This window comes from Ambystoma mexicanum, chromosome 5p (genome assembly GCF_040938575.1).
Source record: "Ambystoma mexicanum isolate Mex_15411 chromosome 5p, UKY_AmexF1_1, whole genome shotgun sequence".
NCBI lineage: Eukaryota > Metazoa > Chordata > Amphibia > Caudata > Ambystomatidae > Ambystoma > Ambystoma mexicanum.
The window spans coordinates 1,326,382,346-1,326,407,716 of NC_090930.1; the positions used below are offsets into that span (position 1 = coordinate 1,326,382,346).

General features: G+C 47.0%; 1 pseudogene; it reads right to left on the reverse strand.

Moving 5' to 3' along the window:
* Positions 1-9,113: 9,113 nt before the first annotated feature.
* Positions 9,114-9,232, reverse strand: LOC138481904 (5S ribosomal RNA; annotated as a pseudogene).
* Positions 9,233-25,371: the final 16,139 nt, after the last annotated feature.

Here is a 25,371-nt window from a genome sequence, read left to right on the forward strand (position 1 = left end):
AGTCCAGAAGGGGCAAGTTCTACGGGTCATGACACTATCCAAATCCTAAATCAATCACAAAGCCACTAAACCCTCCTAAACCCTAACACATACCGAAGCAGCACTGCATTTGGTGACCATCCGACGTGATATTCACTGACGTGCCTGTACTATGGCGTGATCCAAGGCTTCCCCAAAATGGCTGACCCCCACCTACGGCTGACCAGATTCAAACAAAAACACCTACGCAACGAGGCAGGTTTTGTGGGTACCGGCTTTGCGAATAACCAACTGCTCACCGGAACCGGGCAGGGGCCACTACAGGGAGGCCCCCACTTGTGGAAAAAAAAGGATGACTGAACCGAAAAGACACGGACATCCCTGACCCGAGAGAGTAACGCCCACGGCACCTGGACGGATGACACCGGATAGACTGGAATACAGGTGGCACGCATGGAGACTGAGTCAACTACCCTAGACAATCCCACCAACACTCTTGCACGCCCTTACTTAATCACCGCCAGATACCACACTGGTGTGGAATTATCGAGATATTGGCAATTACCCCACTACCTGAGAGGTTGTGATTGGCAGGTGCAATGGCCACAGGAGTATGAATGTAAAATAAGGGGAGTTATGAGAGAGCATGTTAGTGGCGGGGGCTAGAGGAGTAAGGAACCTGTATGCCAGTCAGACCCAGATCTGGACAGAGCCGCAACAGGGGAGACTAAATAAGCCGAGCGCTTCAATTCAGGATAGAGACACAAACTAACCAACCCTACTAACAATTTCCCTTTCTGCATACACCTCTCAAACTCCAAACCAAACAAAACCAAAACCTACAGCACAACAAACCGCACAAACTTCACTACATTACAACAAAACAAAAAACACACATAGCCTTGCACAACTGTACACGACGACTACCGGCCGCAAACACCCCAGGCCCAGCCAACGGACCCACTGGGCTGAGGCCGCCAACAGCACATCACTGCTCTCTTGCACTTTTCCTGCTTCCTCCCACTAACTCAACCTCCCCTCCTCTTTCAGAGCCACCAGAGCGCCAAGGGACCACTCCGGTGGTGATAGTGCACGGTACAAATGTCCTTTAACATTAACATAAACATAGACCGCGAACTGAGGCTCTCGGAATACCACGGGCATGTACGTATTGATTGCAAATGGAAGTAAAGGAGGGAAAAAGGGAAGGTGTGGAGCAGATTAATTAAGGGGAACACGCAAGAATTGGGTTTATTGTGACTGGATGGAGTGATTGTTGAGAACAAAGCACTTTTTCTTTTTCATGTCCAGTAGGTTTTTATATAAAGGAGTAAAGTGAGAAAATAAGAGGAGATACGGGAACCTAGCTCCAAAAGGGGGTTGAAGGCGGTGCCGCGTAGCACTGTCCGGACCAGTGCTGGAAATAAGTGAGGAAATGGAATAAAGTAGGAGCCTCATATGTTTAGTAGGCTCAGAAATTAGGAGCATTTAGTATATATACTGTTCTATAACTCTTGTGGAGGTAGGCCCAGGATGGGCGATGGTGATGTGAATGTTGAGTGTGGGTAAGGAAAATCAGGGTTGAATAAAAGGGGGTCTAGGGGCATATAGGTTTATTTTAGAGTGTTTCATGTTCCTTGTTTGTTGTCGTTGTAATTGTTGGTTTGGTCTGTGGAAATGTTTATCTGTTTGTGTTTTGCATAAATAATATGAGATTGCATAAGTAATGTTTTGAAAAGTAATTGAAGAGTAAGAGTAATACCTGAGAGGTTGAAGTGTTAAATTACCAAGAAAATAGAGGAGCGAGAAAAAGCCCTTTGATAAATATGGCTCTAGATATGCCACTTACACGTATTTGCAAGCATCTCCCCTTGTATAGTGATCAAATAAAAAAATACCATGGGCAGTGGGTAGCTGAAATAAAAGGGGTGGGCCACCTCATATTTGACAAAGAATTGGGGGCGGGAGGCACTAGCACATAATAAGTATTACAAAAAGTGTCTAGAAGATATCAATATTGGTTTTAATCTCAAACACACTTCAGGTGCAAAAGGGCAAATGCCACGAGGCCACTCGGGGCTACTTAAAAACTACACAAAATGAAACCGTGTGTTACCACCCGGTAGCCCCATATGCACTCCAATTGGGAACAAAAGGTTTTCCCAAATTTTGCTCACGGGTCTGTCTCCCCAGTAATCCCAACACTGGGATCCATAGGGGAGTACCGACTACCACCAGTTAAGTTTCTTACAAGAAAAATATTTATGAACAATTCACTAGTATTGATCTCAAACTGAGAGAGGGTAAACTTGAAATATGCAATTATTAGAACATAATTATCTTTCTCAAGAAAAAACGTAAATATGCCTCAAGCGTTTTTTAATACAGAAAAGTAAATCATAAAAAAGAGTACAATTGTAAATCAACAAGTACCCCACACTTTGTTACAGAGAATCCTATATTACATTTTCAGAATAGCTCTGGAGTAATGGTTGCTACTAACAGAATATAGGAAGAAAGAACATCTTCAAACCAATATACAATGACTAGTGTTCACAACTATCACACTAGAACATTTTTTTGAGTAAATCGGCAACGTCCATTAAAATGATTCCAAACATCACCATTGAATTCAAACAATTGCCAATGGGTTTCGGATTACTACAGAATCCATCCTCAGGGCTATGGTTGCTATTTGTTCCAACTCTTTCAGGTTTCCCACAATTCTGATTTCTATAAAGTAACAAGAAAATACAGAAAATTCAATCACTAAAGGTTCTTAGGATACTAAACACAATCAAATCACTTATATTATTGGGAAAACCACTGACCTCGTGGCTCATCAGCAGTGGATAACAGGTAGTAAAAACAGATTAGTTGGATCGCAGTGCTTCACTGAGTCCGGCTCCAGATTTGTAAAGAATATGGGAGTACCCCGTATCCTATGGGGAGGAGAGGATGGTGTGTCATGATAAACCGTGGACTGCATCGTTATCAATTAGCATCAGACTCTAGAGATCTCAAAATTAGTGCAATGTGTACATAATCTCAACATCCCACGCATACTATAGGGTCACCAACTGCTTAAGATGTGCTTATATGACCCTTGTGCATTTATCGCTATATATATGGCCAGCTGTGGGTGAATGCCATCCCACTCTGCATTCCCAAAACCGTCAAAGTCTTAACTCTGGTGTAGGGAGAACTAAACACAGCGCCCAAAACTTACAGAGAATGCCATGTTATCCATTAAACATCCATGAAACTCTCCCAAACTCGCAGGGGTGCACACCATATAGGGGGGGCATCCCCGCGTGTCAATTCATGGTATTAAGTCACCCCTAAACCAAATACCAACTCTACATATATCGTGATGATAATCTCGCGACACCAGGACTAAATCCTAAACAAAGACTCTGACTGTGCTCGACATCCCTGCGTTGTCTGTCGCCCAACACACAGAAGCACTATACTTCCTGATCAACTGCACGGCGGCAGAAAGTTAAAATTTAAGAAAACTCTGCAGGGCGAACACTCACCTGGCAGCATCGACGGAGAGCCAGCCATCCGACGCGTAAGGGAATGCAGAGTGGGATGGCCTTCACCCACAGCTGGCCATATATAGCGATAAATGCACAAGGGTCATATAAGAGTCTGATGCTAATAGATAATGATGCAGTCCACGGTTTATCCTGACACACCATCCTCTCCTCCCCATAGGATACGGGGTACTCCCATATTCAACACAAATCTGGAGCCGGACTCAGTGAAGCACTGCGATCCAACTAATCTGTTTTTACTACCTGTTATCCACTGCTGATGAGCCACAAGGTTGTGGTTTTCCCAATAATATAAGTGATTTGATTGTGTTTAGTATCCTAAGAACCTTTAGTGATTACATTTTCTGTATTTTCTTGTTACTTTATAGAAATCAGAATTGTGGGAAACCTGAAAGAGTTGGAACAAATAGCAACCATAGCCCTGAGGATGGATTCTGTAGTAATCCGAAACGCATTGGCAATTGTTTGAATTCAATGGTGCTGTTTGGAATCATTTTAATGGACGTTGCCGATTTACTCAAAACAATGTTCTAGTGTGATAGTTGTGAACACTAGTCATTGTATATTGGTTTGAAGATGTTCTTTCTTCCTATTTTCTGTTAGTGGCAACCATTACTCCAGAGCTATTCTGAAAATGTAATATAGGACTCTCTGTAACAAAGTGTGGGGTACTTGTTGGTTTACAATTGTACTCTTTTTTATGATTTACTTTTCTGTATTAAAAAATGCTTGAGGCATATTTACATTTTTTCTTGAGAAAGATGATTATGTTCTAATAATTGCATATTTCAAGTTAACCCTCTCTCAGTTTGAGATCAATACTAGTGAATTGTTCATAAATATTTTTCTTGTAAGAAACTTAACTGGTGGTAGTCGGTACTCCCCTATGGATCCCAGTGTTGGGATTACTGGGGAGACAGACCCGTGAGCAAAATTTGGGAAAACCTTTTGTTCCCAATTGGAGTGCATATGGGGCTACCGGGTGGTAACACACGGTTCCATTTTGGCCACCTCATATTTGGCCAGAAGGAGGGCCTTTGGATAAAAAGATATTTGACCATGTAACAACCTATTTAATGGCAAAATACAAAGGGAAACAGCTTCAAAATAGACAAGGGGTGTTAGATTTGTGGAGGATGTTGGATGAAAGGCCCCCTACAAATTAACAGGAAAAGGAAGTAGAGCACACAGTATTTCCAAACGATGAAGGTGGAGATAAGGAAAGAAAGGGAAGAACCCAAGAAAATATACCCATTGCTTACAAGACTTCAGAAGGGTACGTGGACCCAGTGTATGTACCAGGGGCCACTGCGTCTTTGACTCCTGTCACTGCACCGCCTCCTCCATACGTCCCATCAAGCACTACTTCGTCCCCCACCTGGCCCACCACTTGAGATCTAGATGTAGTATTAACATCTACCCAGGCAGAACTGGCCCGATTACGAACACTATGCGAAGCAACATTGCCTTTGTCCGGGGGTGGGCAGTCACCATTGCTACCCATGCCAATAAGTACAGCTGCATTACCCGAAAATGAATGGAAATCCGTGGATTTCCTTTTCAGAATAGACAGTGCCCCAATAAAAGCAGTACGAGTAGAAGGAGAAGGCGAAGCAGAAAGTGTGGGATATGATACAGTAGCCTCAGAAAGAGACGAGGAATGTTGGAGTGACTTTGATGAGGCTGATGAAGGGGCAGTGGGAGGATTACAGCCAATACAATGGACTACCCTGCAATAACGACGACAGAGGAAGGATGGGAGGGAAGGCTCCAAAACAGGTTAGGAAGAATGGCATTGGCAAAAAAGAGTAAGGGGAAGGTGAGATCAAAATTACAGATGCCCCTCATCCACAAGGGAGCGGGTCGACCTCATTATATACCTTGGGCATTGATGGACAAAAGCAACCTCCTCAAAGTGCTCACATTGCTTTCAGGGGTGCGGCAAAACGGATATATGCATTTGAAAAAAAATACAGCGCGAGTGCCACTGCTAACGGTGTTCCAGCACCTTATCACAGAATGTGTGTGTTAAGTGAAAAATGTTTCTCTTGCCCAGGAAACCCACACAGATTAGGACAGCCCACAGAGAGCCTTTGCATGTCCAGTCCTATCAACTATTACGTCCATACAAGGAACCGCTGGTGGGGGCAGAGATACGAAAAAAACTGTTCATCTTTATGGTGGACTCAGGGTCAGAGAAATCATGTTTATGTGTCACGGTTCCTTACACAGAAGAGCTAGATGTCAAAATAGGAGGAAGAACAGTACGAGCACCCCTTTACTGTATCATGAAGGACTCGCCAGTGAATTTACTGGGATGAGACTTACTAAGTAGGCTGAACATGACCACCGCATTCACAGGCTGAGGGATTGTATGTTCCACCCCGGGTATGTGCTCCATGCGAGCAATGCTTCTCATAGAAACAATAGTAACTGAGGCAGTTGTCCGAGGCGTACCAACCAACGCGGACATGTTTGTCTATGGTATTCAGTTTCTAGCAATGTTAGTGCCAGAGATTACACGCAAGCATTGGAGAGTGCCCTCTGATTTTGTTTTTCGCCAAGCAGCGACCCCCGAGATGCCTGGCACCATTTGTCCCTTGATCTGCAGGGGGTTCAGGTCTCTGCAAAACATATTTTGGCAATTGGACTGGACATGCATGGCTGTGAGTGGAGGACAGTATTGTGTATTGACCCAAACATAGCACTGCATGAATTAACTGATGAAGAGATGTTCACTGACAATGACACTGACGGTGAAATAATATTAGAAGTTTGTATGTCTTGTGACATAATGGTACAAAACAGAAGAGTGACAAACCCCCTCATGGCCATTGTCAGTGCACCGCTGTCTTTCTTTGACAAAGACTTACAATTAGTGCCATGATGTAGGGTTATTGAAGGAAGTAACCCCAATAAGAATAAAGATAAAACCAGGGGCAGTATTGCCTAGAGTAAGGCAATACCCCCTTCCAAAAGAAGCAGAGAGGATATAAAAGACACTATACATGCGCTATTAAAAGAGGGCATCATTATACCCTCAAATTCCCTGCACAATACCGCAATTTATCTGAATAAGAAAGCGAAAGGGGGGTCGTGGAGCATAGTGCAGGACCTCCGCCCCCTTTTTCTGATATTGTCCAAAAAGAGTTCCCTCTTGTACCGAACCCAGCGTCCATCTTGTGCAGTATTCCAAAACAGGCTTCCCACTTCACTGGTGGATTTTAAAAATGCTTTTTTCTGTGTGCCTCTCAACCCAGATTCTCAATACCTGACAGCATTTACTCTAGGATGGAAAAGATATGAGCATTGCCGATTACCCCAGGGGTACTGTGAAAGCCCAAGCATTTTCAATAGAATATTGCACAAAGATCTCGGCAATACTGCTGTTCAAAGCACTATCATTCAATATGTGGATCACATCCTAGTGTGCAGTAAGGGGGAGGAAGTATGAAGAAAAGACTCAGTCACCTTGTTGAAGTTACTGGCTCACAAGGGGTACGACGAGGTAGAACAAACTTCAATACTGTTTGACAGAGGTGTTGTATCTGGGCCAATTAATATCCAAAGATGGCAAGAGAATAATTCCTGACCGAGCGGTGACAGTACGGGCAACAGCCAGACCCAACACAGTGAAGGACATGCACACATTTCTTGGCATTTGTAATTATTGCATGGCATGGATCCTAGACTATGCGCGTACACATGACCACTATTGCAAGCTTTAAAAGAAGCAGAGAAAGAAAACACGGCCATAACATGGATCCCAGAAATGCATACTGCTTTCACAACATAAAAGAACTGATATGCACAGCACCCGTCCTTGCCATGCCTGATTATAAACGAGAATTTTTCTTGTTCTCACATTCAAATGGAACACTGATGACAACATTATTGACGCAAAAAACATAATTGGGCCATAAACCACTAGCATACTAAAGCAGCACCCTCGATTCAGTGATGCTAAGACATTTTGCGTGCAAACAAGCCCTTGTGACAGCTGCCTTCGCAATTAAAAAAAGTTCCACAATTGAGATGGGATGCTCAGTAACATTGTTTAGCGATCGAAGTCCACGCTCACCACACAAAGAGCCACTGCCTCTGAGATCACCATTTCAAGCCCAAACGTTCATGTGGTACGTTGTAAAACAGTAAACCCAGCCACGTTCCTCACAGAGCTGTATACATTGGAAGATAAGCAAACACATGACTATGCTACCTATGGGGCAGAAGGAGATGAAATTCCCAAAACAAGTGAGATTCCCTTGAGTGAAGGAGAAGAATATTTTGTAGATGGGTCAGCATCCATTTGTCCAGTGACTGGTGAAAAGCATTTTGATGCAGCAGTGAGATTGGAGGAGGGGGAATACGAGGTGTCAATACCAAAGAGATTGCCAATGCATTTTTCAGCTAAGGCAGCAGAATTGGTAGCGTCAATAAAAGCACTTCATGCAGCCAAAGTGTGTTCAGTGACAATATACTCAGATTCAGCATATGTAACCACCACAGTACATGCTGGACATCAATTCTTTTATGGGTGTTTCCTCTGTCTCCTCCCCATACACTTTCCACAGTTCCGGAATGGCTATTCGATTCTGCAACTTTTTCCCTTGATGTGCAGCATGTAATTAAGTTGTCTTGTTTTGCAGTACCGATTTCGAGTGAGTACCCTCCTGCTGTTGTCCTTATATCCGGCATAATGCTTTACACAAATGAATAATGGGAGTGTCTCCCATGATAATATGTCACAGTAAAATTGTATTTATACTTACCAAACCTCTATTTCTAATTCTAGTTCACTCTTACCTTATCTTGTACCTCTTTTTCCCACACACCCCAACAATATTTCTCGTACTCCTAATGCTTTGCATCTTTCCTGAAAACCACACCTATTAGGGCCACAACGAAGTTCCTAAGTGACACCACATATGCCGCTCACGCCACAAGCAGCAGCACTTCACTGCCCCAGCACCAGACCACACCGTTTAGTCCACACCACAAATTCACATCCTCCACAATCTAGACCATTATACACAAAAATCCACTGCTCACAAAATCCAAGCTACTGGTGCCAGCTATCACTACACAAATAAATACATTACAGCAGCCTTCTCAACTCCTGGTGAGGTTATCCATCACTTAATGTTACCCTGTAACGAGGTGTACCATGTGATCTTTCCCGACCCTTGTCAGAAGATATCTCTTTCTCTGTTATCTCTTTATTTCATCACAATCCCCCAACATACAACAAGCCCCCTCCCCTTTGTTGTTTTGCTAGGTCGATGCTATATATACTTCCATGGATCAGCTGAGGGTTTTCGGTATCGAGTCTCTCCTAATCGACACTCACCTGCAAGTCTACTGGGCATCCTGCAGGACCGAACAGGAATCTTCTCCAAGGGGGCTCCTGCCTGACCTGTTTTTGTTCATGCATGATGCCACTCTCCACAGGTCACCTCGTAAGTCTTCGGGCCATGGCAGGTAGCCCTCAACAATCTGACACCCCTGGACAAGCATCACCTCTGCTACCATCTGCAATGGTGGCCTGAAAAAAACAAATATTTTTTTTTTATTAGCCTACAGCACCTGGTATTCCCAGGCAGTCTCCCATCCAGGTACTAACTAGAGCCGACACTGCTTAGCTTCCGAGATCAGACGAGATCGAGCACATTCAGTGTGGAGTGGCCGTAAACAGATATATGCAGAGGATCTGGAGCCAGAAAAATCGGACTCAGTATTTTTTACTATTTTTTGCTTGGTGACTTTTTCACTGAAGCAGTATTTTCACCGCAATATTTTCACTGACTACATTTTTGTAGGCAATATTTTTGCTGCATTCCCTTGTTAGGTATTTCTCTCTGCCAGGGCTCTTTGCCACCTTTCTGCCCAAGAGCAGAATATGGGCCCTGGCACAAAAGAGTACATGGTTGTAACTTTGTTAAACGATTATGATACACAAAATATGTTGTTCCACTAGTCCTTGCATCCCTCAATAATGGAGATGTCATGGGCTCAACATGAACATTTGCAGATACTGAACTCATGGTGCCCCCAAATTTCTGCTGCCAACATATCTGATTGTAACGATGCTCTGGAAAAACCCAGATTTATGAAGAGGATCAGGAGCCAGAAAAACTCAGACTCAGTAATAGGAATAGACAAAGGTAAAGGCAAAACCAGAGCTCAAGTCGAGGGTGCACACGGGTGGACAGAGTCCACCCACCTTTTTCAGAGGGTGGACTCAGTTCCCCCCCACCTAAAATGAGAAACATTGGGCCTCATTACAGGCCTGGCGATAACCCTGCCGGTAACACCGGCAAGTTGCCGTCAGACCTGAATAAATGTACCGGCGCCTGACTTCCCGGTAACACTGGGGTAGTACAACCCTGGTGGCCCAGGAAGTCAGGCGCCAGTAATTCTGTTAGTCCCCATTACCATTGAGTCCCATGGGGACCACGGATGCACCGGCACCGTTAGTAACCCACCTGCAGAGTCTTACTGTGCCGGTCCGGTAACAAAAGGTGCTAGTAGGCTTACCGGCACCGTTGTTACCGGACCGGCACAGTCATAATGAGGCCCATTGAACGTCCTCTTTGAATATATTAATTAAAGCCGACTTCAGGGATCGGGAACTGCAGTCGTCAGGTTTGCAGGCCCAACACTTCACCACTGCACTGTATAAAAATAACAAACAACTAAAGGTGAAATGTCCCATTTCGGTACTGCAAGTACCACATGGAAAACATTTCTATTGGTTCTTGGAGTTTAAACATGCACACCTTTTAACATTTTCAAAAACACTATTATAAGAACATATCCCCTCTTGGTTTTGGGTGTGTGTTGATTTTATGAAAGGCAAATACCATTCATCCTGTGCAATTTGGGTGGTTATGCAAAGCCAATTTAATGAAATGTGCATATTTCACCTTGACATGCTAATTTCTGGCGACATCTCAGCCCATTGCATTTGTTAATGAGTACCCCCCCTTTAAGTGTTAGGACTTGACCCCTGGGCAAAACCCAGCTTTATTAACATCCAAGAATAAAGTAGGGACAGCATACAAAAACAGGGATGTCGCTCTCAAAGCTCTTAATACAAAACAACATCTTATAAACCAAAAACACATCATAATAATGACATATTGATAAAAAAAAAAACACAAGGAGTAAGGGGATTGGTAAGGGGAATTGATTATGCACTTTTTCTAAATGGGTTAAACTTTTAATTGGATATTGCTTAACTGATGGCTCCTCCTAAGACCACCTCTAAATTGATAACGGTGGACATTTCGCTTTCCCACCCATGTGCGCTTCTGCCCATTTTGGTTTTGGGCCACGAAGGACATGATTGCACGCATGCAATTTGCGTCATGTTGTTTCTCTAGATTGTGTGTCCCCTTTATTTTGCAAGGTGCACAATTTGCTTTCAGACATACGTGTGCCTCTGTCCATTTAGATTTTGGGCCACCGGGCACATCCACACTTGATTGGGTGCATGTGCTTTGTGTTATGTGTCTCCATGTGCACTGTCATGAGTATGGCAACACGTGCCTGCAAAGGCTTCCCTCATGTTCTTCACGCTTTGTTTTGCAGCATGGCTTAGTGAGAATATGATACATACTTTTTGGCCGTGAAGTGGTTTCCTTGTTTATGGCCCTGCCTATATAAATACAGCCTTCCCTCCAAGTCTCCACCACACCTCTTCTGTTTAGGAGAGGAGTACTAGCAGCACCTGCACGCCAGCAGCAGCCGTAGCACCACCTTCTTGCTGCAGCAGCACAAGCAGAACTAGCACCTTCCACCAGTAGCCAAGGTCACCAGGATAGGGGCCACCACCAGTAGCAGGACCATCAGCGAGCAGCAGGAGCCGTGTTAGCAGGCACCAGCTTATGATGGTGACAGGAAGCGATTCCCCACTGTATGCAGTCAGCAGTGGAAGCAGCACACCATCACAGGAGAAACAGGGCCTGTTTTAGATGACAACCTTGGCCACCTACTGTCTGATATTCGCTTCAGTGAGGTCATGTTTGGCAGCTCAGCACCGCTGCCTGCATTCTGCCCCACCACCACAATGACATCAGACACTGAGGAGGAGGGCACCATCCTCGAGCAGCAAGATGAAGCAGAGGAGGATGAGTCATACCAAGGCTCACTCCTTCAACCTCATGCTTTGCAGCCCTCGAACTTCTGTGATCAGTCAAGGGGCCTGAGGAGGACTCACAGCAGTCACCACCAATAAGTGGAAGACGGAAGTCACCACCACACCACCACCACACCAGCAACCATCACCCCCACCACACTAGCAGACAACCTCACCACCACCACTGGACCAGTAGACAACACCGCCATCGAATCAGACTGTGAGGAAGCCACCATCATCATCCTGGAAGATGATGAGAAGCAGGCATCTTTCACAGGACTTGACCTTTCTTTGCCAGTCAAAGGACCTGTGAGCAGTATCTGCATCACTGACAGCGAGCAGGAGGAGGAAGAGAAGGATCCAGTGTCACCGCCAGCACTGAAGCGGAGCAGCAACCACCAACACCACTAGTCATGAAGCCAGTACCAGCACTTTGGCACCAATATTTGCTAAACCAGCAGCCATCCCCTGCACCACAGGACCAGCAACCAATGAACCATCAGCTCCCCCCAATGCTGCCAGTCCATCATTTACCAGCACCTCTGCTGGACCATCAGCTCGAACCACCACCACCACTGCCGGACCATGAGTCACCAACAGCATCGCCAGACCAGCAGTCCCATGCACTGCCACTAGATGTAAGTAATTGAACCGGAACCACTTCGCCCATCCTCCTAGAGTCAACATTATCAAAGCTGCTGCCACAGTCATCTGCCTCTCTTGCAGCCAAGAAGTTCGAAGGGGAGTCATTTACAGGACATTTTTACTTGGCACATCGTCCATGTCCCTTCACCTGCAGAGATATCACAAGATCTCCAGAGTTTGATTGATTGATTGATATTTTATTTCTGTCACGCTCATACACAAGTGTTTTCAGAGCACTACAAGGGAAGGGGAACAGGGGAGAACAAAAACAACAATCTTACTATTCCTTGGAAGTTTGGTTCAATTAAAGGCATTCTGTGGGTTGCTTCTGGGGTATTGCAAGATGCTGCTTCAAAATATGTTCACTATGCCCCTGAACACACCAAGAAGCACCACCCTGAAGAGTACAGTGCTATGAGGAATGAGGGGCAAGACATCAAGCAGACAACTACCCCACCCCCCAACTGACACAAGAAGAACAGAGGACAATTACAAGACCAGTAGGGGCTGGAAGTTTGAGGAGTGGCAAATCAAGCAGACGAGTGCCCCTCCCCAGCCCACGCTAGCAGAGCAGAGAAGAAACACAGGACTGCTAGGAGCAAGTTGATTGAGGAGCACTGCATCAAGCAAATGAGTGCCCTACCCTTGCCTACACTAGCAAAGCAGAAGTGAAGGACAGGACAAGTAGGAGCTGGATGACTGAGGAGTGATGAATCATGCAGACGAATGCCCCACCTCCGGCCAACACTCAGCAGAGAAGAGGAGAAGGACAGGACAAGTAGGAGCCAGTTGATTGAGGAGTTATGCAGTGCACAGATGGTGTCCCACCCCTGGCTGACACTCAGTAGAGCAGAGGAGAATGACAGAACCAATACGAACCGGGTGATGCCTAGGCACATACACACATAAGCATACACATTTTCCCATCCAACCACCACTGTGGTCCTCATCACGAGTTTGGCGGTAACCGTTTAATGCGGCGGTAACGCTATTATCGCCGCATTTAAAGGTCTGCCAAATCACAGGCTTGGCGGATGTACCCCCAGCTCTGAGTTGGGGGCAAATCTGCTGCGATTTTTCCAATTTTCGGTGCTATTTCGGAAATAGCACTACACATTCCCCATTAGGCCTAATGGGGAATGGGAAATTCCCAAACGGGCCCAATGGGGAATGGGTACTTACTGTTCCGCCAAACCCTGATCCAGCACTAATAGCGGTGGGTGGGTTGGGGGTAGGGCTAATAGCCCCAGCGGTGATACCACCGGGGTTACCGCCAAACCCGTGATGAGGCACTGTGTCTTTTATTTTCTTCTCAAGGACTGTTGTGATGGAGCGGTGGAATTGGTGGGGTTATGGATGGTGACGGGGCCCCAAAAGAACATGAGAAAGCTCACAGATGAGTACTTCAGGAAAGGATAAGTACCTTGTCCTGAGTGTTTATTTTACTCACCCTCTCGCTCGCTCTCTCTCGGGAGACAAAGATTTTGCCATAGAAATCCATTCGGCAAAGTTGTATTTTAGGCGGGAGAACGTGAAAAATAGCTATATTTTTCAGGGAAAAATCGGGAGTCTCCTGCCTAAATTGGGATGAGTGGCATGTATGGTATTGGCATTGGCGGGCCAAGGCTTGGTGATGGGACCCTGCAAGAAGGTAAGGAAGATGGCAGACCAACACTCCAGGAAATGATAAGTACCTAGTCTTGACTGGTTTTCCCTCTCTTTCTCTGTGTCTTATACAAAACACACACAAACTTTCCCTGAACTAACCACCACTGTGTCTTTTGTTTTCTTCCCAGAACCACTGTGACAGAGAGGTGGCATTGGTGGGGCCCCACCAGAACACAAGGAAGCAGTCTAATGCAGTAAAGGGGAAAACCCAGACACAACCTGTAACAGAACAAATACAGCATTAGGCAGTCCTTCAGAATCGATCCCTAACTTAAGCAGTCCAGCCCTACGAAGTGGGGAGCCTTGTGCTCAAAATTACAGTAGTGCATTGAAAATGCATGGTCGTGCGTAATGAGAGAATTTGGGTCCTCTTCAGAGAGCTGTAGCAGTTCAGGAAGGGGCTTGAGGTGATGAAGAACAGTGTCCTACTATTTGAGGAGTGACTTTCAAGTTTCGGGAATAGCTAGGGAGCACAGGCTAGCTCAGCTAAGGCGAGTATTTTTTAGGGATTCTTGTGCGTAAAGAACAATGGCTGTGCCAGGAGGCCACCGGTAAATGATGCAAGTACTCACCGACCCTCGACAGAGTCCAGGCCAAGCTTCGCCAGTCTAGACCAGGTCACTTGAAGGTTCAGCGCCTGCAGTTGCACATCTGTCTGGCTCTCAGCGGCCCAGGGACAGGATGATAGTCCATGGTCGGACAGTAGCCTTTTCTCAGCTCTCGATGAAGAAAAGAGGACAGTTCCAGTCTGAGGGCACAGGCAGGCAATGTTCCTACAACAACCGTCACCATAGCAGGGCGCCACAGGGACCGCAAATACTAGCGGCGTGGCACACTCTCTTAAATCCCGACCCAGAGGAGCTAGGATTGTGGCATTTGGTGGGAGAGGGCCTAGGACCCGAAGTTAGCGATTCCTCAAGTCTTTAGTGTCAACTCAAGACGGCAGCACTCGTTTGCTATACCCCGGGTTCGAGCTGGACAGTTCGCTGGATGGTCCAGGAACACTTCCCATAAGGCTCTTTTGGAGGGTAATCAGGAGGTGCCGATAGTAGTTGTTCCCACTACTCCAAAGGATTGAAGCACCCTTGCAGGCCTTCAGTGATCGAAGCAAAAACAGGGGTCTGGCAGGGCAACTGCAGGCTCATGGTGCCAAACCTTCTAGCACATCTTCAGCAGTTCTACGGGTCTGCTTTAGCGTAAGAGTGGGAGGAAAAAAGTCTCACTCTTAGCAGGAGAAAAAACATAAACCCCAAAAATCCAGCAAAGCTGCTGGGGGACTCACTAGGTTTGGGAAATTAGCCTTTACACAGAATTCTCCCTAACACTTGCCCCCCCCCCCCAGACTAAGGGACAGGAGGATTTAATCCACTCCTGGATGAATCTCATACCTCTAGTCGATGATATTCATCCTAGAAAGACCATCAGCATTTTCGTGGTTTTTTGGGGTTTATTTTTTTCTCCTGCTAAGAGTGAGACTCTTTTCCTCCCACTCTTACGCTAAAGCAGACCCGTAAAACTGCTGAAGATGTGCTAGAAGGTTTGGCACCCTGAGCCTGCACTTGCCCTGTTCTATGCTGTTGCCCAAATGCCAAATGCGATCGCTGCTCTGGACTGTACCCAAGCACTACCAATCCCTGAATGTGCAGGTGACCTGTAACCCAAACCTGTACATCACACACTGCTGTGCCCGCTACCCTGGTTCCACACACGATGACATGGCCCTATGGAACAGCACACTGCCAGGATACATTGAGAGGCACAGATGACTACAGACCTGGATAGTAGGTGAGGAGAAAAGCCAGCATGCATGCACTTTGAAGTACATGTCTAAAGGGAGGGTGCAAATAACTACACAAATCATGGCATGCCAAGCGACTGCAAATTACTCACTTTACCACATCCACCACCAACGTCACAGTACAGACCAGGGAGCATGCACATGTCGTACTTACCTGGATGGAGAGTGCAATGTGCACATACAATAGCAACTATTAACACCAACACGACTACAGGTACCACAATTCAACATGCACTAACCAAAGCAATGCAGACAAATGGCCACATTGCCTCTCACAACAACAATATTGCCAGTACCACAGCCATGCACCCATGTGCCCCAGCCCACGATGGCCACATTGGCATTATTTTAAACACTTAACATATTTACAATGTCTCTTTCAAATTGTGACAGGAAAAAACGGAAAATAAAGATAAAATAAGGTACTTTGGTTTGCAGTCACCAATCCAAAATAGCATCAGAATTTTTCAATGTCTTGCCAACACGTTTCGAACTTTACAACAGTCCATCTTCAGGGCCAATGATACTACTTGTTCCAAGCATATAAGTGTTCATGTTTTCAATTCGTATTGAAGTATAGAAAAAATTCTATTAATAATCTTGTTTAACTGACCAATTCTCAATAATTTCAACTATACAAATTGCATGAGAAGCACCTCTTAAGTGTTTGTAGAACCTCTCATTTCAGACTTGGAGCACACCCATGTGCGTGGATCTGCCTGTGCCGACTGTACATGTGGTAAATACCACCTCAAGCGAACTCGTACAGAAGAATGGTTTCTAAAATAAAGACAAAAGGAGGGAGGAGTGGATTTAATAAGTTTGCCATTCTAGCTTCTAGATATCACTAACACCGTTAAACTCGAATGTGTTCCTGTATTGCAAATTTTAGTGTGCATGGGTGAGCAGAGTCATCCGCCCTACCATTCTAATTTGCTAGTTAACCCCTGGTTGCTAGATTCCAAAGATGTTATTGCTATCCCAAAGTTCCCTTTAACCACGGGTTTGGGCAATTTTAAGGCAATTGTAAGCTTTCTCTGGGTGTACAGAAGAAAGTATAACTCTTACCGGCGCGGACGAAAAAGCGGCCCGCACTGGAGTCCTCTGGTATCCGGAGGGAGAGTCGCGGTCTCCAATCCGCAAGTCTTAGTGTGTAGACTGCTTAGGTCCCTGTATTTGTGTGTCATGCGCATTGCGCGAACAACCGGGTTGAGACACTGGACGTTTGCGCATGCGCACGGCACACATTCCCTGTACATACTTGCGCATGGGCTAGGCAGGCAGCACGCATTGTCAGAGATGATGTGAGGGATGGGAGACTGGCCCACCGGGAACTGATAGACAATTTCTTCTGACACTTTCACATGGTACAAGCCATGCACGACTGTGCGACACTCACCTCTATCAATAAACAGGACAATGACACAATCAGGAATATCCTCACATATATAATGTATAACAGTTTAAATGAAATTAAGTACTCCAATAATCCCCCGCTGAAACCACCATCTCCCCAGCACACTATCCCCCTCCCTCCTCCCACCCCCAACTCCCCAGCACACTTTCCCCCTCCCTCCTCCCACCACCAACTCCCCAGCACACTATCCCCCCTTTCTCCTCCCACCACCAAATCCCCAGCACACTATCCCCCTCCATCCTACTACCACCAACTCCCCAGCACACTATCCCCATGCCTTCTCCCTCCACCAACTCCGCAGCACACTACCCCCACCCCCTAAATCCTGCCACCACCAACTCCCCAGCATGTTACTCAGGGCAATGATGGCACTGGGACTGACCCCTTGTTGTGCTCTGCTGAGACTCCTCTGTGGGAGTTGTAAAAGTGAAAGGGATGGAGCCTGACCCTGTAGCTGTTGGTGTGTCAACTTGTTTTTCTGGCGAATGTCTCTGCCAGTGCAAAGACACCTTTAGTCATCACCCTGAGACTCTGGGTGTAGAGCGTCAGGGCGGCCGTACTGGCAGTTGTCTCGTTCCGGTTCTTCGTGATGGCCCCGCACAATCCTGCGGGTGGCCCCATGTATGCTGTCCCATATGGCCTGCAGGTGTTCTGAGTATGTGTGCCCTATCGTCTCCATCTCCCTCTGTCTGTGCTCCATCTCTTCCAGCCTCTGCATCATGGTGCTGCTTGGTGGTGTGTGGCGTAAGGGAGAGGAGCTGTGCACTAGCCCTGGGTTGAAATCAGGGGAGCCATAAGAGGGTGTGTCAACTTCCTTCTCAGGGGTCTGGGCACGCCAGCGGCATGGAGGGCTGCCTTGGATCTGTAGACGCTGGTGCCGTGGAGGGCTCTCTGGGGTCTGTGGCCCTTCTGTAGGTGATGACACCGGGCTGGTGTCCCCCGTGACTCCACAGTCACTCGGTAAGCAGGCGTGGCCTCAGTGTTTGAACCTCCAGCTACGGGAGTCGGTGCATTGTGCCTTGTGCTGGTGGCCTGTGGAGTGGATGTTGGTTTGGCCCTGCTGTGTTGCAGTGTCTCACAATGGGACAGCCGCCTCAGCGTAGCCTGACTGGCCCTTTGCAAGGTGGTGGTGATGGTTGCAGACCTTGAGGGCCTGGATGCGCCACTCCCAGATGCAAACTTCTCCTCCTCTGGTGCCTCTGGTGATGCGTGAGTGCCTATAGGGGAAATAGGAAATGTTGTCAGGTATGGTTGCCCTACGTGTGTTGGCATGCAGGACACATTCGCTATGGTACCCACACATATGGGCAAATGGGCATGGTTGGTCAGGGGAGATCAAGAAATAAAGGGAAATAGAACAGAGACGGACAGGTCAAATGAAAAACATGCTAATAATGCAATAATCGGCTGGCCTACTGGGAGGTGTTAGTAAAAACACTTCAGTTTAATAAATAGATCGAGATTAAAACAAGTATTACATCAAAAGAGATGTGACAAAATAATCACAATCAAACACAAGTGTGTGGTGTATACAATATAAAGGAAATGTAACCCACAGTATGAAATAGGAAAACAATAACACAACAGTAACAACTGGTGAAAACAACAGTTAGAACGGGTAAGTACAACGTCAGTGGTTCAATCGCTGTGTATTAATATGCAATGTTTATAAACTTTGCTCAGTTTGCAGGCTCTGATGTTATCCAGAGTCATGAAGTCTCGACATGTTTCAGCTCTCTGCTGTGAGTACAGAAACTTCTTCAGGAGAGGAGTCAATTAGGATTCCTATCGTCAAATACTATAAGTGTGGGCCAATCACAAGACCTCTCGTGGATGACAGAATGAAACGTGATCAGCGTAAAATGCCATACTTGTTTCAAAATAACCAAAAATGGTCGGTGAACCAGAAAATCCTGGAGTGCCGGATGCACTATGCTGGCAGTAGAGGGCTTGGAGAGTCAGATAGCCTAAAAGTGTACAGAGTTTCGGTACACAATAATTAGGATAAACTAGTAATTACACTCATAAAGAGGAACATGGATCATAGAATAGAATAGATCCGTGGCAAAAAATAAAAAATAAACAAAAATTACCTAATTTGTAGTGTCAGGAGGGAACCATTCATCCCTGTGCCCCAGTCAGCAACTGAAAGTAGAGCGGTGTGTGCTGTACCTATTTCGAATGAAAGATAATCTGTATCTGGTGACAAATATATATATATATATATAATCAGGTAAATCCCAAATGCATAAAGCTAAAGTGATAGCCAGGCAACTAATCCCTTCAAAGCTCATGAAAATGGTCAGGGGAGATTGCATGTGAGCTCAGCATCATGGGGATGCATGTAGCAATAAGTGTGTGACACATGGCCAGTTGGTCTTTGGCCTGTGTGCGGGGGGGCAGGGTGTCCATACTGGGGCAGCTGATGTATGGTATGTATGCTTGTGGTCCTTCATGCCCCCAAATCCTCTCCTCTGGTGGAACTCACATGGTGGGAGTCGTGGCTTACTCCATGGCACTGGCATGTCTCTATTGGGTACTGCTGTGCAGCGTTTGGCAAACGGAGCACAAGTCGTTGTAAGGGGACATGTACTTCCCTGCAGCTTGTCTGCCATACCAATATGGGCAGGCCAAGATGGCCGCAACATGCTGATGTGACTGTTGCACGATGTCATGGTCGCTCACGCACCACAATCCCGCTGGCACAGGGTGCGCCAGCAGGTGTGTGGTGTGCACAGCATTTAGTTAGGTTACTTGCCACCCTTTCCTGCTGCTGTGACGCTCAGGGGTGCCCTTGGTGCCCTGCCCCATGGTTGCTGTGGGGGGTGGTTGATGTGCCACCCCATCACTCCACCCTATTGGCATGCTCAGCTTCTGGGTCTGCTGGCATGTGTCCCTGTCTTTTGGGGCAGCTTATGCTGGACTGTCATTTGTGCATGCACTTGTGTTGGGCGAGGGGTTGACTCACCTCCTCTGCACTGCCAACTCCCTCTATTCCTTCTATGTCCAGTACCATGCTGCACTTTTCCTGCAAGGCGGTGAGGACCTGTGGCTCCTCAGTGCCTCCTCCAGTCGCCAGGGACTCCTGGTAGTGTAGGGACAGCAGTCCCTGCATCCTGACCGTCAGGTCGTTCCACCGCTTGCGGCAGTCATCTTTGTCATGGGGTACACTCGCCACTGCAGTCATCTTCTGGCTGATGGCATGCCAGATAGCTGTCCTGTGCTGTCCAGTGGTCTTACGCTGCCGACTGCCATAGAGATTGTCACAGCTGGCAATTACCTCATCTGTGAGGCCCACCAGCTCTCTCTTGCTAAATTTTGGTTTCCGCAGACAATGTTTTGCCACCTTGCCTCTGATCCTCTCCTGAGACATTCTAACTTCTTCCCAGGACCGGATGGCTGCATGAAGTGGAGATATATGCTGGATTGTGTTTTTCAAAAGGACCACTGCAATGCTTTCTGTTCCGGCGATGCAGACGGTAGCGCTATTAGTGCCGGTTTTCTAGCGGTAACCCTTATTGCCGTGGTTTCATGCGTGTTCACGCCAGGTTGTGATGCAATGCTAATACCGCTGCACGACCTGGCGGTAACACTATTTCCACTCAGTGGAAATTGAGCTTGATTACCGCCCAACTTGTGTTGAGGCCTTTTGTTTTCCCCAGGATCGTCTTGAGGGAACATTGGCGGGGCATGTGGTGGTGATGGGGCCCAGCAAGAAGGCAACAAAACTGACAGACCAGCACTCCAGGAAATGATAAGTACCTAGTCTTGACTGTTTTTCCCTCTTTCTTCACGGCCTCATTACGAGTATGGCGGTAGGTGGTTAAGTTAGTGGTAAATCCATTATGATCAACTTTACCACTATGCCAAATTATCCAAATTATCGTGGAGGTATATTTTCCACTCAATGTCGGAAAATTGGCAGAATATGGGAAATACGGCAGGGGAAATTCTGCTGTGGGAATTCCTCCAAAAAAGCCCCATTGAGTCCAATGGACTCAAAACAAATGGGGAATTACATCCCCACCCACACTTGTAATCCATCGGAAATTCCGCTGGACCAAATAGCGGTAACAGTAATTCAGTTGGGCAGTATTCTGGTGATTTACCACTGGGATACCGCCCAACTCGTAATGAGGCCCTAGTCTTGACTGTTTTTCCCTCTCTCTCTTTCTCTGTGTCTTTTACACACACACTGTGTTGAACTAACCACTACCTTGTCTTTTGTTTTCTTCCCAGGACCGTTGTGATAGAGAGGTGGCATTGGCGGGGAAAAGGGTGATGATGGGGCCCCAACAGAAGACAAGGATGGAGGCAGATCAGTACTTTAGGAAGGATACGTCCTGAATGTTTTATGACTCTATGTCTCTCTCTCTATCTCTCCCTGTCTTTCACACACACACTTTCCATGAACTAACCACCACTTTGTCTTTTGTTTTCTCCCCAGGACCATCTTGAGGGAGCATTGGCAGGGCAAGGGGTGGTGATGGGATGCTGTAAGAAGGCACAGAAGCTGGCAGACCAGCACTGCAGGAAATTATAAGTACGTAGCCTCTCTCTTTCTCTTTGTCTTTTACACACACATACTTTCCCTTAACTAACTAACACTTTGTCTTTTATTTTCTTCCCAGGACTGTTGTCACTGAGAGGTGGCATTGGTGGGGCAGGGGGTGGTGATGGGGCCCCACCAGAGGACAAGGAATCTGGCAGATCAGTACTTCAGAAAAGGATAAGTACCTAGTCCTGAGCGATTTTTGACTCTCTCTCTCTTTGTCTTTCACACACACACTTTCCCCAAACTAACCACCACTTTATGTTTTGTTTTCTTCTCATGGCTGTCTGGAGGGAGCATTGACGGGGCAAGGGGTGGTGATGAGTGTTGTGTGGCCGCCCGTGCCTTGGGCCAGCCTGCATGCACTCGTGCACTCACTCACACATGTAGGAACACACGGGACACGGTGTTGGCCGGTTCGCGTCCCGGCGGCAACCGCTGGCACGGGCGCACTTTATTATTCACCGCGCATGCACATAGCCAGAACGAGGCTCGCGCATGCGCATGCCATGACTCGCACGTCACATCCCTTTTTTTCTTTAACGAAAACACAACCCAACATACCTTGAAATAACAGTTCAAACTTCGAACACCCAAACATTTTCTTGCTCTCAAAGAACGCCTCCCCCCGCCTCGGCTCAGTCTCCCGAGTCCAGGACGTAGTCCTTGAGGTATGAGGGCGGTCTGCGACCCCTCCGCACAGGGTACCTTGACATCTCTGGCGCAGTTCCACTGAGACCATCCTCAGCTGGGCCAGCATCCCTCTGGACGTCTTCCACTCGACCCTCAGGGGTTTCCTCGGAAGCCCTGCTCTCGCTCGGCTCACTCGTCTCCGATGAAGTGTTGACTTTCTTAAAGAAGGTCCTGTTGCGAGTGACTGTGCCGCGTGCACAGGCTGCCGTCACCATGGTCCCTTTTACGTGTGTGACCTTCCACGGGTGGGGTTCATAGGGCAGTGATAGCTTGCCTTCAGGGTGGCGGTTACGGACTAACACCGCGTCCCCTACACGTACTTCTTTGTCTTGCAGACCCCTCCTTTCACTTTCTCGCTGGTTCCGTGCCATGCGATCCTCTCTTACTTTCTCATTGTCAATGACGCCTGGCCTGCGGCCATCCATTTCCGGTATCATGCCTCTGGGGCAGCGTCCAAACAGTGCTTCTGCGGGGGCTACCCCCGTTGACTGGTGCGGGGTGGTCCGGTACTCTCTTAGGAATTCTACTAGCTTCTTTGGAAGGTCTTCCCCCCATGAGCGGAAATTCTTAGCACTTTGTTCAATGTGCCCATTAACCTTTCGGCTTCCCCATTGGCGCGAGGCCACAGAGGTGATACTCTCGGTGGTGGATGCCTCTGTCCTTGAGGTACTGGGCGAAAACACTGCCGGTGAACGGGGGTCCATTATCAGAGCATATTATTTCCGGGAACCCATGTGTCGCAAACATTTTGTCCAGGGCCCTAGTGGTGTATTCAGTCGCCGTGTGTTCCAACACCTCCACCTCCGGGTATCGCGACCATTGGTCCACGGCTTCTAAGAAATACATGCCCCGACCAGTCGACCCAAAATCCACGTGGACAGTTCCCCAGGGCTTTTCGCTCCGTTCCATCGACCTAATCGGTGGGGCCTTGTCCCCTGGAGCTGCTGCTTGACACGGTAGACATCTTCCCACAAAGCGCTCAACCATCCCTTCAAGATCGGGGAACCACACCTTTGGACAGAGCCTCGCTTTGGTCTTGACGACCCCTTGGTGCCCAGTGTGTGCTAATTCCAGGACGCGATTCCTCAGAGCTTGCGGGATCACAATTTGTCTCCCTCTCAGTAGCAGTCCATCATCCGAAATAGACAACTCATCCTTCACCTTCCAGAGCGCCTGAAGGTCCTTTTGTGCTTCTAACTGCCGCCTGGAGTTGTCCCTTAGCACCGCTTTCCAGTCACCACTCCTCACTGCTGCCTTGATGATGTGGAACACTTCATCCTTGGATGACTCTGCTGCGATGGTGAGTCTCGATAGCGCCACTGGCAATGTACCTTCCACGACTCGTGCACTCACTCACACATGTAGAAACACACGGGACACGGTGTTGGCCGGTTCGCTTCCCGGCGGCAACCGCCGGCACGGGCGCACTTTATTATTCACGAACGAGGCTCGCGCATGCGCATGCCGTGACTCGCACGTCACATCGAGGCCCTGCAAGAAGGAAAGGAAGCTTACAGACCAGCACTTCACGAAATCCTTAGTACCCAGAGTCGGACTGGGACAAGAAATAGGCCAGGCCGAAACACGTTTCTGGGGTTGCTGTTGGTACTCTTGTTCAGAAAAGAATTGCCAGGCATTTCGGTGCTGGACTGCCCTTGGGCAGGACAAAGACTGATATCTAGTGGACATGTTTCTTCTGTGAAAGGATGGTGAGCTAAAGACTCTGGTTGGGACTCTAACCCGGGATATTGGCTGGTAGTAGAGAAACTCCCAAAAAATGCTATCTATGGAGGGTTAATGGTGTTTATTGCATGCAATGTTTTGTGTAAACGCCTGAGAAAACCAGTGATAACATTGCTTTTAATTTTTTTTTAATTTAAGAACGGCCGCCAAAGTGACTGGCGTGTGCTATACAGGACCATGTTACATTACACTGCATTGAAGACGTACAATTACTAGTGGTCCCACAGTGATGGGTTTGTCTGACTGGCTGTTAGTAGCTCTGCTAAAGCCTTGCTGTAGTGGATAGTCGAAAAGCAGCCTGCCTGCAAAAACAAACAAAGTAAAGATGACGAAAACCCAATAAACACAGCATATATCATATAAATACAGAGCAGGGCTTGTAACAAAGATATGATGAGCACCACCTGGATATCAAGCATCATCCAATAACTAGGGGCTATCCATTTGGCTCCGGACTGAAGAACTACAAGAGCACAGCGTGCAGTAAATCTAACTTCCGCACAAGATGTAAACTATACCTTTTGCACTTTCAAATGAGTCTCCATGCTGCACCATTACTGCAGGGCCCGGAGAAAATTATATGCCAAGATACTCGAGGCATTTTACAGCTGCTACCATCGATGGCTAGTTAATACCACTACAGCAGTGCCTGGCAAGTGCTCTTTCCCATGCCTACTAAAGCCCAAACTGTTGGCATTGCCATTGCTTGCTGATATTACAACTAGAGCCTGTAATCTGCAGGCTAAATGCAAACCTGTACGGCAGAGGTACATTGACTCCAACCAAGATCTATTTTTCTCCATGGCATTTCTATGAATAGTGCCAAAATACCTCTTGAGGTATTTGATCGCAGACCATTAACTCTTACGAATAATAAAGCAATGCCTACATGTGTGTTTTTATTGTGTGTGAATTATTCTTACAGCCGCTGGATGATGATGGGCCAAAGAAACATAATTTGAATATTAGTTGGATATTTGTTCAATATGTTGTTCACCCTGTGTGAGAACAGGGCATCTACTTATTCCTTAGATTTGAGATTTTCAGGCCATGGTCTGACTGGATATACATCGCTGAGAGAGCGCACAATGCGCCACCTCACAAGCCGAGCCTCTGCGCTTTTAGACCGTGATGGATGGCACAGTCAGTGTAAAAACACGCATAACACATTGACAT